Below are 13,721 nucleotides of genomic sequence, written 5' to 3'. Positions count from 1 at the left end.
GCTTAAATGACTGAGCCACCCAGATGCCCCAGTTTTCTCTTTCTTAACCTTGGGGCATAGGTCTTGGTTTGTGAATATAAATAAATATAAATACAAATATCAATATTTTATTTTAGAGAGAAAGTGGGGGAGGAGAAGGGCAGAGGGGGAGAGAGAGAGAGGGAGAGGGAGAGAGAGAGAGAAGAAATCTTAAGCAGGCTCCACGCTCATCACGGAGCCAGCTATGGGGCTGTAGCAGGGCTCGATCTCATGACTTGGGATCATGACCTGAGCCAAATTCAAGTGTTGGGCACTCAACTTACTGAGCCACTCAGGCAACCCGGGTTTTGATTTGCTTATAAAGGCTTCTAGGACATTAAGCCATCTCAGTCTAATTAATTTATTTAAGTAATTTAACAATTTCAATCTTTTTTTTTTAATTTCATGAGCTCCTTCTTTTCTGCTTTTTAATGCCACCTCTTACCCCCCAACCCCCACCACTACCATGTAAGTGACACCTATAACCACAACATACCAGTTTCTTTTTTCCCCACTTTTATTGGAAAACAATTGGCATATATCACTCTTTAAGTTAAAGCATTTAGCATGATGGTTTGATTTACGTATCTTGTGAAATGGTTACCATAACTGGTTCAGCTAACATCTATCTTCTCATATAGGTGCAATAAAATGAAAAGGAAGAAGGAAAAAAAAGTTTCTCCTTGCAATGAGAACTTTTAGGATTTACTCTCTCTGAACAACTTTCTTCTATATCCTACAGAAGCCACACTGTTTCTTTTTGCCTTTCTATCTTTTACTTTTTTTTTTTTCAACTTCTGGTCTAAATAAATTCGAATGTTTCAAGTCATTTGCTCATACAGCTTCCTCTTTTAAAGATTCTCAGGGCATGCAAAAGGAAGCATTATTTCTCACTGAAATTATGAAGAAATGTAAACAAAACATGATAGTTATCCAATTTTCTACTTTGTCCCAAGCTCCACATTTTAACAGTTAAACTTGTGTTTGTATCGTTTGATACCCTGAGCAGGGGAAATATAGATGGAAAGACAGTGATGAGGAATTCCTAAATGGGAGCAGTTAGCAGCTTTGAAATGTAGAAGATGTTCAAGAAGAGAAGGAAATGAAACTGAATCATGAGACAGTAGATGATTCCAGAAAAGTTATTTTGCTGAGAGGGCAGCAAACTATAGCCCACGGGCTAAATCCAGGACCTGTTTTTGTAGGCTATTTGCTAAGAATGATTTTTATATTTATGCATGTTTGAAAAAGCAGGCAAACACATTTTGTATGTGAAAATTGATGAATTAAAACTTTGTTGCCCATAAATAAAATTTATTGGAACACTGCCACACTCTTTCATTTATGCATCGTCTAGGACTATTTTCATACGGCACTAGCAGGAGGAGTAATTGCAACAAAGAGCATATGACCAGCAGCACCTAAAACAATTCTTACCCAGCCCTTTACAGAAGAGTCTGTCATCCCCCTGATTGAGAACATTTCCCCAAGCTAATTTTTCCTAGCCAATCAAATCACTGTTCATTGACTAGCACTCTGGGATTTCAAGTCTAAACAAACCAATAAGCAACTAGGACATTCAGAACTTTCCAGGAGAGTTTTCTTTACAGTAACACAAGAGCAGTGCACACCACCAGTAAAAACAGTTGCCTTGGTGTATTTGTTACTTAAAAACAAAACAAAAAAAAAGATATATCATGTGTAGTTTACCCAGTTCTCTCCAGTGATAACACCTTGAAAACTATAGTGTAATATCACAACTTAGATACTGACATGGATCCATTCAAGATCCAGAATATTTCCATCATCATAAGGATTCTTCATGTTGACCCCCTTTTTTTATCAGACAACCTAGATTTTATTTTTTATTTTTTTTCAATATATGAAGTTTATTGTCATATTGGTTTCCATACAACACCCAGTGCCCATCCCAAAGGTGCCCTCCTCAATACCCATCACCCACCCTCCCCTCCCTCCCACCCCCCATCAAGCCTCAGTTTGTTCTCAGTTTTTAAGAGTCTCTTATGCTTTGGCTCTCTCCCACTCTAACCTCTTTTTTTTTTTTCCTTCCCCTGACCACACCCACTTCTGTCTTGCGCCTGACCCCGCCTTAACAACCCTTAAACACTAATCCATTTTCATTTCGATAATTTTATCATTTCAAGAGTTTAGAATGTATGGGGCGCCTGGGTGGCGCAGTCGGTTAAGCGTCCGACTTCAGCCAGGTCACGATCTCACGGTCCGTGAGTTCGATCCCCGCGTCAGGCTCTGGGCTGATGGCTCAGAGCCTGGAGCCTGTTTCCGATTCTGTGTCTCCCTCTCTCTCTGCCCCTCCCCCGTTCATGCTCTGTCTCTCTCTCTCCCAAAAATAAATAAACGTTGAAAAAAAAATTAAAAAAAAAAAAAGAATTTAGAATGTAGTCATGTAGAATATAACCTTTGGGGGTTGGCTTTTTTGCAGTCAGCATAATTTCTCTTGAAATCTTCCAGGTTGTTGACTATATCAATACTTGGCTCCTCTTTACTGCTGAGTAGTATCCCATCCCATGGATGTACCATAGTTTGTTCGACAGCTTGTCAGTGTGAGGGCATCTGGGTTGTCTCCAGTTTGGAGCTCTTGTGAAAAGAGTTGTAAATATTCGTGTGCAGGTTTTTGCATGAATATACATTTTCATTTCTTTGGGATAGGTGCCCAGGAGCCAAATTACTGGGTCGTATGGTAAGCATATGTCTACTTTTTAAAAGAAAATGACCAACTGTGTTCCAGAGTTGCTGTACCATTTTACACTCTCATCAACAGTAATATCAGTGACCCAATATCCTCACCAACTATTTTGCTTTTTGTTTTTGCTCTTCTAATAGGAGTGTAGTGATATCTCATGGTTTTAATTTGCATTTACCTGATGGCTACTGATGTTCAGCATCTTCCAGTGTGCTTCTTTGCCATCTGTATATGCTCTTGGATGAAATGTCTTTTTTTTTTATCTTTTTCCCATTTTCTCCATTTGGATTATTTGAATTTTTTTTTTTTTTTTTTTTTTTTTTTTTTTTTTTTTTTTTTTACTGTTGAGATGTGAGAGAACTTTGCATTATCTAGATACTTTGCATTGTCTAGATACTGGTCCTCTCAAATGTGGTCTGAAAATATTTTCTTCCAATCGGTAACTGGTCTTTTTATCTATCTATTATCTATCTACTTAATTTTATTAATAGAATTTACTATAGAGCAAAGTTTTTTTTTTTTTTAATTTTTACAAAGACCAGTGTATTAGGTTTTATGGATTGTGATTTTGGTGTCAATTCTGGGAACATTTTACCTAGCCTCAGATCCCAAAAATTTTGTTCTAGGTTATTAATGAAAAGTTCTATGCTTGACATTTAAGTCTGAAACCCATTCTGAGTTAATTTTTTAATAAGATGTATAAATTTTGTATAGATGTAAATCAAAGCTCTCTTGCTGTCTCTCTCTCTCTCTCTCTCCCTCTCCCTCTCCCTCTCCTTCTCCCTCTCCCTCTCTCCCTATTTTTGTGCTTGTGGATGATCAATTACTCCAATACCATTTGTTGAAAAAACTACCTTTCCTCCATTGTATTGGTTTTGTGTCATTGTTAAAATTCAGTTGGGCATATATGTGTGGGTCTCTTTGTAAATTCCATGTTTTGTTTCATTGACCTGCCTATACCTCTGCCAATACCACACAGTCTTGATTACAATCAAATAGTAATCTATTGTTGTATTTACTATAATAATATCCTATTATATAGATATATAATATTAATGTAATATTAGTATACTAAATGATATACTGTTATAAAATAAGTCTTGAAATTAGACAATTCATCCCAACATATTTTTTAACAAAATTGGTTTAGCTATTCTAGTTTCTTCTATGTGAAGTTTAGAATAATTTTATATATATCTACAAAAAGTTTCTCTGAATTTTGTTGAGAATTTGGTAAACCTTTATATCTATTTGGGAAGAATTGACATCTTTAATATGCTGAGACTTGGCAATCCATGAATATGATATGTCTTTCCAGGTCTCTTGGGTTTCTTTCTTTTTTTCTTTAAGTTCTTTTTTTTTTTTTTTTTTTGACATAGCCCATAGGCATGTAAGAATATGAGCAGCTGAAGGGAAGAGAAAGAGGGAGAGAGAGAATCCCAAGCAGACTCTGTGCTGTCAGTGCAGAACCCATGGGGGCTTGATCTCACAAACCATGAGATCATGACCTGAGCTGAAATCAAGAATTGGTTGCTTAACCGACTGAGCCATGCAGGCGCCCCAGATCTCTCAGGTTTCTTTCATCAGCATTTTATAGTTTTCAGCATACAAGTTCTGTACATTTTGTTATATCTATACCCAAGTATTTAAATTTTGAGCGATTTTAATAATGTTGTGTTTATATTTCTACATTTTATTTCCTTTTTATTTTATTTTCTTTTTGCCTTATTTACACCAGCTAGATTAGAACTCAAAGCACTAAATCGAACAGATGGTAATAGTGAACATCCTTGCTTTATTGATGATCTTGGGGGATAGCATTTAGTTTTTCACCATGAAGTAGAATACTAACTATAGTGGGGTTTTTTTATATAGGAGATCTTTGTCAGATTGAGGAAGTTTCCCTCTATTCCTGGTTGTTGGAGAGTTTCAGTCATGAATGGGTGCTGAATTTTTCTGCATCTATTCGTATCATCATGTTATTTTTCTTCTTAGCCATTAATATGGTGAATATGTTGTTTGATTTCAGAATATTGGAACAGATTTACATCTGTGGAATAACCTTCAAGTGGTCATGGTATATAATTCTTTTTACATATTGCTGAATTGTATTTGCTAGTATAGTATGAAGGATTTTAAGTCTATGTTTGTTAGGGATATTGGTCTATGTGTTTCTCTTTTTCTACTATGTTGGCTGGGTTTAGTATCAGGATGACATTAGAGTCATAAAATAAATTGGAAATTTTCCCCTCTTGGATTTTTTAAAAACAATTGTATTGAATATGTGTTAAATCGTCTTTAAATATTGGTTAGAATTATCCAACAAAACCATCTGGGCCTGGAGTTTTCTTTTTGAGACAAGTTTTAAATTATAAATTCGATTTCCTTAATAGTTAAATGGTTATTCATATTGGGTGAGTTGGGGGTAATCTGTATTTTTGAAGAATTGGTCCACTTCATCTGAGTTGTCTAAGTTCTGTGTTTAGTGTTTGTAGTTTTCCAGTATTGTCTTTACGTGTCTGTGGTGATATACCAGTTTCATTCCTGATTGGCAATTTGTGTCTTCTCTCTTTTTTATTTGTCAGGAATCCTGGAGCCTTGCCAAGAAGTTTATTGATCTTTTCAAAGAACCAACTCATAGCCTCATTGATTTTCTCTATTGTTTTTCTGTTTTCAATTTCATTTATTTGTGCTCTTATCCTTATCCTTAGTAGTACTGGTGGTAGTAGTAGTAGTATTTTGCCTTAGATTGATTTTACTCTTCTTGTTCTTGGTTGTTGAGGTTGGAGTTTGGATTATTGATTTGAGACTTTTCTAATGTATGCAATTAGAGCTATCAATTTCCCTCTGAGCACTGCTATAGCTGTGTCCTGCAAGTTTTACTATGTTCTATTTTCATTTTCATTTACTCCAGTGTTTTTTTTTCTTGAGACTTCCTCTTTGACCTATGGATTATTTAGAAGTGTGTTGATTAGTTTCCAAGTGTTTAGAGATTTTCCTATTATCTGTCTCCTACTGTTTTCTGGTTTGATTCTATTTTGGTCAGAAAACATTGTATGATTTCACTTGTTTTTAATTTGTTGATAATTGCTTTATGGACCAGGATATGGCCTATGTTGGAATATATTTATGGGCACTTGAAAAGAATGTGTATTCCTCTTTTGTTGGGTGTACATTCTAGAAATATCATTTAGATCCTGTTTGTTGATGATATTAAGTTCCTGTATGCTTGCTAATTTTCTGTCAGTTCTGTCAATTGTTGAGAGGTACGTTAAGTTCACAGTTGTAATCATGGATTTGTCCATTTTTCTATTTTACCACTTTTACTCCACATATTTTGTAGCTCTTTTTTTGTATGGGCATTCAAGATTGTTGTGTTGTTTTGTTGGATATTCTTTGTTATCATTTTATGATGTTTATTTCTGTCTCTGGTAATTTTTTATTGAAGTTCTTTTACTTGATATTAATGTTGCTACTCCTGCTTTATTTAATTAATGTTTGCATAAAACAGACATAATATATCTATGTATAGGTATAACATATAACATAAACACATAACACACATACATGTTTTACCATGTTTTTACTTTCAACCTGTGTATATCATTGTATTTGAATTGAGTTCCTTTTGGACAGTATATAATTCAGCCATCTTTTTAAAAATCCACTAAGCATATCTCTGCCACTTAATTGGTATATTCAGACAATTTACATTCAATTTAATTTTTGATATGTTATAGCTTAAGCACACCAGTTTCTTCTTTGTTTTTTTTTTTCTTCTTTGTTTCTCATATCTCCTGCCTTCCTGTGGGTTTTTGAAACAATTTTTAGAATTTTTAGAATTTTGACTTACCTAGTATTTTTCAGTGTATTTCTTTATGTAGTTTTTATAGAGGCTGTTTTATGTATTAGATCATATATACATAACTTATCACAGTGTACAACGGGTGTACATTTTACTAGTCCTAGTGAAATCAGAAACCTTACCTCCCTTTTTGTACTTTTGTCCATACCCATTTATAATTGTCTTAAATATTTCCTCTACATACACTTAGAACCACATTAGACATTGTTAAATTTTTGTTTCCACCATCAAACATAATTTAGAAAACCTCAGAGAAGGAAAGTCTATTATTTTGACTCATAAATTTGTTATTGAATTCTTTATTCCTTTCTAAAAGTCCAAGGTTCTTTTATCATCTCCTTTCTATTTAGACAACTTCCTTTGCTATTCTTTTAAGGTGGGTCTACTGTTGAAAAATTATATTATTTTTCCTTCGTCTGATAATGTCCTGATTTCCCCTTCATTCCTAAAATATATTTTCCATGGATATAGGGTTCTGGACTGACAGCTCTTTTTCTCAGCCTTTAAAAATGTTGTATCCCTTCCTCTGGCCTCCATGGTTTCTGATGAGAAATTTACTTGTCAGAATTGTTTTTCCTCTGAAGATAAGGTTATGTTTTTCTCTTGCTGCTTTCAAGATTTTTTCTTTGTCTTTAGTTTTCAGAAGTTTGACTATGATATGTTTTGGTGTGGATTTCTTTGCTTTTTTCCTTGCTTGTGGTGTGTTCATACTCTTAAATCTGCATGCCTTTTGCTAACTTTTGGGAGTTTGGGGCCATTTTTTTAGCATGTTTTATGCCTTACCCTCTTTCTCCTCTCTTTTTGGGACTCCAATGGCACAAATGTTTTATCTTTTAGTATAGTTCCACAGTTTCCTAAGTCTCTGTACTTTTTTAAAGTATATTTTCTCTGTCTGGTTCAGATTGGATAATTTTTATTGTTCTCTCTTCTTATTCACTGGTTCTTTCCTTTGCTCCTTGCATTTTTTTAAATTTATCGCAGTTACCATGTTTTTCAGTTCTAAAATTCCCATCTGGTTATTCTAGAAAGCTTCTATGTCTTTGCTAACACTTTTAATTTTTTTTGTTGTTCCAGCCATGTTCATAATTTCTCACTGAAGCATTTTAATGATGGCTACTTTAAAATCTTTGTGAGATAATTCTAATATCTCTATTATCTTGGTGTTTACAAGTATTGATGTCTTTTTACATTTAGTTTGAGATGTTTCTTTTTTTTAATGTTGTTTTATTTTTGAGAGCGAGAGAGACAGAGACAGAAACAGGGCATGAGGGGGGGAGGAGCAGAGAGAGAGGGAGACACAGAATCCAAAGCAGATTCCAGGCTCTGAGCTGTCAGCACAGAGTCTGATGCAGGGCTTGAACTCATGAACTGTGGGGTCATGACCTGAGCTGAAGTCGGATGCTTAACCAACTGAGCCACCCAGGCGCCCCCTTTTTTTTTTAATTTTTTTAATGTTTATTTAGAGATTTTTCTGCTTCATTGTATGACAGATTATTTTCAGTTTCATATTATTATTTAATTATATTATTACTATTATTTAAACTTTTGATTTTATCTAGATTCCTCTGACACTACTCCAGCAGAGAAAGGGGACACTTGTCATTGCAGGTATAGACGGAAGTCCAGGTCTCTCCCTCCTGGCTAGCATTGACTCCTGAGTGGGAGGGCTCTGTGTTAGTGTTGGGTGGTGGTGAGCGTTCCTGTTCCCCACTAGGCATCCATTGATACTTTATTGGCTAGGAGTAATGGGAGTGGTTTGTTATTGCTCCCATGATGGCCTTTGCTGGTACCTTACAGGTTGGGGAATGGTAGGGTTGGGCAGTTTCTAATGTCCCAACTCTCCACTTGGCCTTCTCTGTCCAACACAACCTTAGTAGGGAGAGAGAAGAGTGCCTCATTATTACTGAGTTGCAGTGGAAGTCCAGGATCCCTATCTGGAGTCTACTGATGATAATACATCAGGTTAGAGTAGAGACTTTGTTATCCACTGACAGGGACAAAAGTCCCAATCCCAATTCCCTACTCAGACTTCCTTACACCACCCTAGGATTGGGGAGAGGAGGTGTTAGGATGCTTTCTTCTAGCCTAACAAGGGTCAGTAGGAGGCTCCTCATTGGGCCTTTGCAGGTTAGGGATGGCTGTGTGTGTGGTGTCTGACTAAAGCAAAGTGGTATTGTCCCAGTGCTTTCTGTCTTTCTGTGCTGCTGCTTTCTTGGTTCTTTGGCTACAGAGAACAGACTTTTGTTGGGGGCTTCTCTGGTCTGCACCAGTTGGTGTCTCTGGATTGTCAGCTTCTTCAGCTTGAAGTTTGAATATATGAGGCAAAACTAAAATCCAAGGAATTTACCATGATGTTGTTCCTTGGGTCCTGAGGTCCCTAGCTGTTCTGTCTTCTTCTCTTCATCTTTCAGAGTCTCCTTACATTTGTCTTACGTATGATGTCCAGAGGTTTTTCGTTGTACCTAGCAGAAGGATTAGGAAAAACTATCTACTACATCTTCCTGGAAGTGAATTTCACCTGTTTCTTTCTTTTTTTTCTGTTTTATATATGTTTTTAATTGGGAAGGCAGCATATTCAATTTTCACAGTAGTTTCTTTAAGGAACTTAAACAGAATGATTAAAAACTGACTAATAAATTTTCTATTAAAAAAGAGAAAACTTGAAACAACACATCTCTATCTGTAATGTACTTTTCAATACCCATTTCACTTCTACTTTCCAATTTCTGCTAGTTTGTTTCTTGATTCCTTTATCACCAATAAAGTCTCCTTTAGCATTTATTGAGACACTTACATTTAGAAGTGAGCTTTTCTCACTTGAAAGTTCTCTCTGAATGACTCCCGCATGGGCGGGGCGGGGGGGGCAGGTTCATTTGATTCATTGCTATTACCCTGTGCCTGTCACAAGGCCAACCCACATTCTAGTACTTAATAAATACCTGCTGAATAAGTGAATGAGAACTGAAAATCTAAATTTTTCTTTCTGTAAGAGCCTATCTACTTGATTCTTGCTATGCTAAAGCATGAGACATATGTGTCTGTCGCCCATGCTTGATTTCCACCAGGCACTGCAAGCATGTGCTTAGGGCATTAGCAAAATTTGTCCAGAATTTTGCAACCTAGAAGAAAGCAATTTTAATTTCAGCACATGTGTCAGTTTTTGTCTTATGGTTTAGAATTGTTTGTATTTTGAATTACAAATGGGGAAGATGCCAGAATGGTTCCCGTGTGTGTATGTGTGTGTGTGTGTGTGTGTGTGCATGTGCGCACGTGTGCACATGTGCATATTCCCTCCTATCATTTCAAAAGAAAGTTACCCAAAGAACATGGCATAAAAAAGACCTAGACTATTTTTAGGGTCTATTTCCTAGATCCCTGAATCTTTTTTTTTTTTTTTTTGATGATGATGATTGACTTTTAGTTAAATCGTGGTTTGATTATCTTTAAACCTTTGTCATGTAATGTGTGTTGTGTGGCTGTATATCCATGGAGGAGGGATAATGTTAGCCCATCGTTTGGTAAAGTCCTGCAAATAATTTTTTTGCAAGCATAATTATACTTTAGATAAAGATCTCCCATTACCGAACCATTTTTTTTAATGGAGGAGAAGAACATGATTCTTTTTAGTACTACTGAGTATGTTTGGTTTAAATACTAATAATGCTCGTTTTCCCGCCTGGCTTTAGATTCTGCTTAAGGAAATGGTGAAAGATTTAATTCACTGTACTTTTGTTAGAAAGTCTGGAAATGTTCCTCCATGGGAACTTTGGTCGCCTGCTAGAATGGAAATTCATTGGGGAGGGGGAACCATTTCATTTCATTGCCTGAGAGGTGTTGATAACATTCCCTACATCTTTCAAAGGCATCTTTCATGCCAAACAGGCAAACTGTAGCTAGCGAAGGAACAGAAAGAGCACTACTTACATGAGTCATTCTCAGCAAACCAGCACAGCAGCTGTGCTAGGTACTGATGAGGATTACCACAGAACCCAGTTGCAAGGTTTTGTGTGGTTGAAGAGACAACTAGCTCTCTCTGGGGACCACTTTGAAGGAGATTGAAGCAATAATGCATCCCCACTGTTGCTAGTGGATTTTGTGGCCATGTAGTACAAAACGTGTGCCAGATAAAATCAGAAAGTAATAGAAAGCAAGAAGAATCGCACAGATTTTAAATCTTAATGTGAGAGACTAAAACAAATGTCCTGAGCTTGTTGCATGTATTAGTAAGGAGTAGGAGACAGAGGATGGGATGCCTTTAACTCAGAACACTTGCAGGGCTTCCGTCTTTTCATTTGAGAACCATTTGGGTGTGTTGTGAAATAAAGTTGCAGAGTAGGCATGTTCAGACCTTTATTTGCTACAGTTAGTAGGAAAGATTCCCCCCCCCCCCACCACCACCACCACCTTAAATAAAAGAAGCCAGAGTTTTCTGTGCAAACTGAAACAGGCGTTGCAAGAATCAGATTCACTTTGGACGAGTCTTCACATTCCAAGTCCTCATTGCATCAGGCAGCACAATTCCATCTCTGGTTGATGGGCAGAAAAAGTGGGCAGCTTGCCAGGTAGACGTTTCCATGACTCCCAGCCCCCAAAGGTGATGCGTTTTTCAGCTAATTCAATGAAGAGTGGGCTGAACTTTGGGTCTAAACGAGACAATAGCTGCCTTCGCAGTATCAGCAGAATGGTTTGATGGGAATGCACTCTACATTTGGCAGAGAATCATGTGACCTTACGACTGAGATTTTGTGATGGTGCCAACGGAGACTTGGAAAGCAGCAACCGTCCTGACTTTTTTCTTCTTTTCTAGCATGGCTCAGAAAATGGTGGATCTTAATACTTGACTTTAGCCAGACTCAGCAAGCGACTGAGCTTTGAAGCACAACTTCGCCTTTATTCTGGGTTTTTGGCAGGCCACCAGGAGGCTGTCCCTTTCACGCCTGATAAATTCTGCTGCTTATCTCTAAATAGGAAAAAAAAGAGAGAGAAAAATATAAACAGAATATTGAGGCATAACAAGTGAATCTTAAAATTGTATGTGCTTTTTGTTTTTTGGCTTTTCTTACTGCTGATTTTTTTTAATGTTAATACCCTTTCTGCTTGCTGAAGAATCCAAGTACTTTTTTTTTTTTTTTTTTTTTTTTGGTTTATAATGAACAGGCATTTGAACAGGGCAAACAGGACGGCCGCAGCAGTGAGCATGAGATCATTGCAGCAGAGTAGCAAACTGGCACCCTGCCTTCTCACCCTTTTGGTTCAGGAGACAAACGTGTGCAATCCTCATTTCTAAAGTCAGCTCAGCCTGGAAGGATTCCTGGTCTCTCCCACCTTCTACCATTCTGCTGCCAGGGACAGCAAGGATTGGTGCAGCTTCTGCGCAGTGCTTTGTGCCTGGAATACCGAGAAGGAAGAAAAAGAAGACAAGCACCCTGGTCCTTTTTTTCCAAGAAATAACAGGAGCCCTGAAGAAAAAAAAAAAAATCTGAGTTTGTCCTACTTCATGCAACAGTGCTGAAAAAAAATGAGACGCTCCTGCTCAAAAACAAAAACAAAAACAAACAAACAAAAATCCAAACCAAAACAAACCAAAAAAAAAGCAAACATTGGCTTGTATACCTACAGAGACATCGGGCTTTGTAAAGCAGCTTTGTAAGGCAACATAACCAAATGAGCCTTCCTTATTTTTATTATTTCAAAAAATATGGCATAATTAGCAATATATTGCACTTGGTGAAATCGCACCTTTCATATCAGGTATAACTTTTTTTGTTGTTTCTTTTTAAGCCTACTCTTATATAAAAGGGGAACCTTGAACTTTCAATGTACTCTTATTTAGCTCATCACCCACTTTACTCTTATTAACTTTTTCCTTTTGCTGTCTTGCTCTAATCCTGATTAGAATAGAAACTTAAGTAAAAATAGAAAAATGTCTATGGAAAGGACGGTACATGTTTTTACTTTTGTTATACATCGAAGTTTGGAAAGACATTAGTATGTTATCTATGCTTTTCATGTACAGTATTAGTTTTTGCTATCTAAGAAAAGTGAGCATTTAGTCCTAGCTGTTTAAAGAAACTAAAGCTTTCGTTTGCTGTGACTCATAATTTGAAATGTGGAAGAAGAAACTTTTTGAACTTCTAAAAAAAAAAAGGGTCATATTAGAAGATACATTAAACTACTGACAAATAAAATTAGTTTGGGGGAAGTTATATTTAAACTATTTACCAGGATTTCAGTATAACCGAAATAGAGATGTAAAGATCATGTTCTCAGTTGCTAAGTAAAAAAGAAGCTTGTTTCACAATAATACTCTCTTTTAAAATATATTTTAAAAGAAACATTTGTCTTAGGGCAGTTCCAGAGAGCGCTAGAAATATCCATTAAGTATTTTAGTGGAAAAAGTACATACAAACTTGTTTTAAGTTTAAAGCAATGATTGGCTCAGTAGATAAATGCATTGCATTCTAATTATTTTGTCTATTTGTACAAGTAAATTGCTAAGCAATTTAAGCATTTCATAACAAAACCCAGTTTTGCCTGGTTCAGTGGGAAAGGATTAGCAGATGTATTCCACCTATTTTAATTTTGATTAAAACTGTTTCTAAACATGTTTAAAAATTGCTAAAAAGAGAAAGTGCTTCTTAAAAATACAGCGTATATGAATGAACACTATGATTTGCATATTAAGAATTGGTGCTATAATATTTTCCACGAAAAGAATAAACTTTAAGCAAACTGTTGTGCTTTTAAAATCATATTTTATCATATTGAAAATATGTAGGGTAAACAAAGAGAAAATATTATAGAACTGATGCATTCTACCTTCTTTTTTGTTATTCCATGAAGAATTATGGGAAATTGCAATTACCCTATATACTGATAATATTCAAATAAAACGTTTTATTAAGTTTATCGGTTATTGTTCACTAATTATTTAAAAAATAGCCCTTGCTCCTTCATGCTGCCTCAGCTAATGGAGCATCAACTTTCACAGGCTTAATTAACATTTATAAACCTGTTTTCATGTTTCAAGATCCTTTAGTTGAAAAACATTATTTTAAATGTTATTTTTAGGAGCCATTAATCTCTACACTCTTAATTATCTTATTAAGCTCCATG

General features: G+C 36.0%; 2 long non-coding RNA genes across 2 annotated transcripts in view; one reads left to right on the top strand and one right to left on the bottom strand.

Moving 5' to 3' along the window:
• The window catches only part of LOC123610698, a 392,464-nt gene that overhangs the window by 291,407 nt on the left and 87,336 nt on the right, over positions 1-13,721 (top strand). The gene's annotated exons all lie outside the window — the stretch shown is intronic.
• LOC123610699 lies at positions 9,969-12,604 on the bottom strand. Its single transcript, XR_006718254.1, has 2 exons — positions 11,850-12,604; positions 9,969-11,565 (listed from the first exon to the last, which is right to left on the bottom strand). It is a non-coding gene; the product is annotated as an uncharacterized LOC123610699 (long non-coding RNA).

The sequence above is a fragment of the Leopardus geoffroyi genome, chromosome C2 (assembly GCF_018350155.1).
Source record: "Leopardus geoffroyi isolate Oge1 chromosome C2, O.geoffroyi_Oge1_pat1.0, whole genome shotgun sequence".
In the NCBI taxonomy this organism is placed as follows: domain Eukaryota; kingdom Metazoa; phylum Chordata; class Mammalia; order Carnivora; family Felidae; genus Leopardus; species Leopardus geoffroyi.
This window is presented reverse-complemented; position numbering and strand designations above follow the sequence as displayed.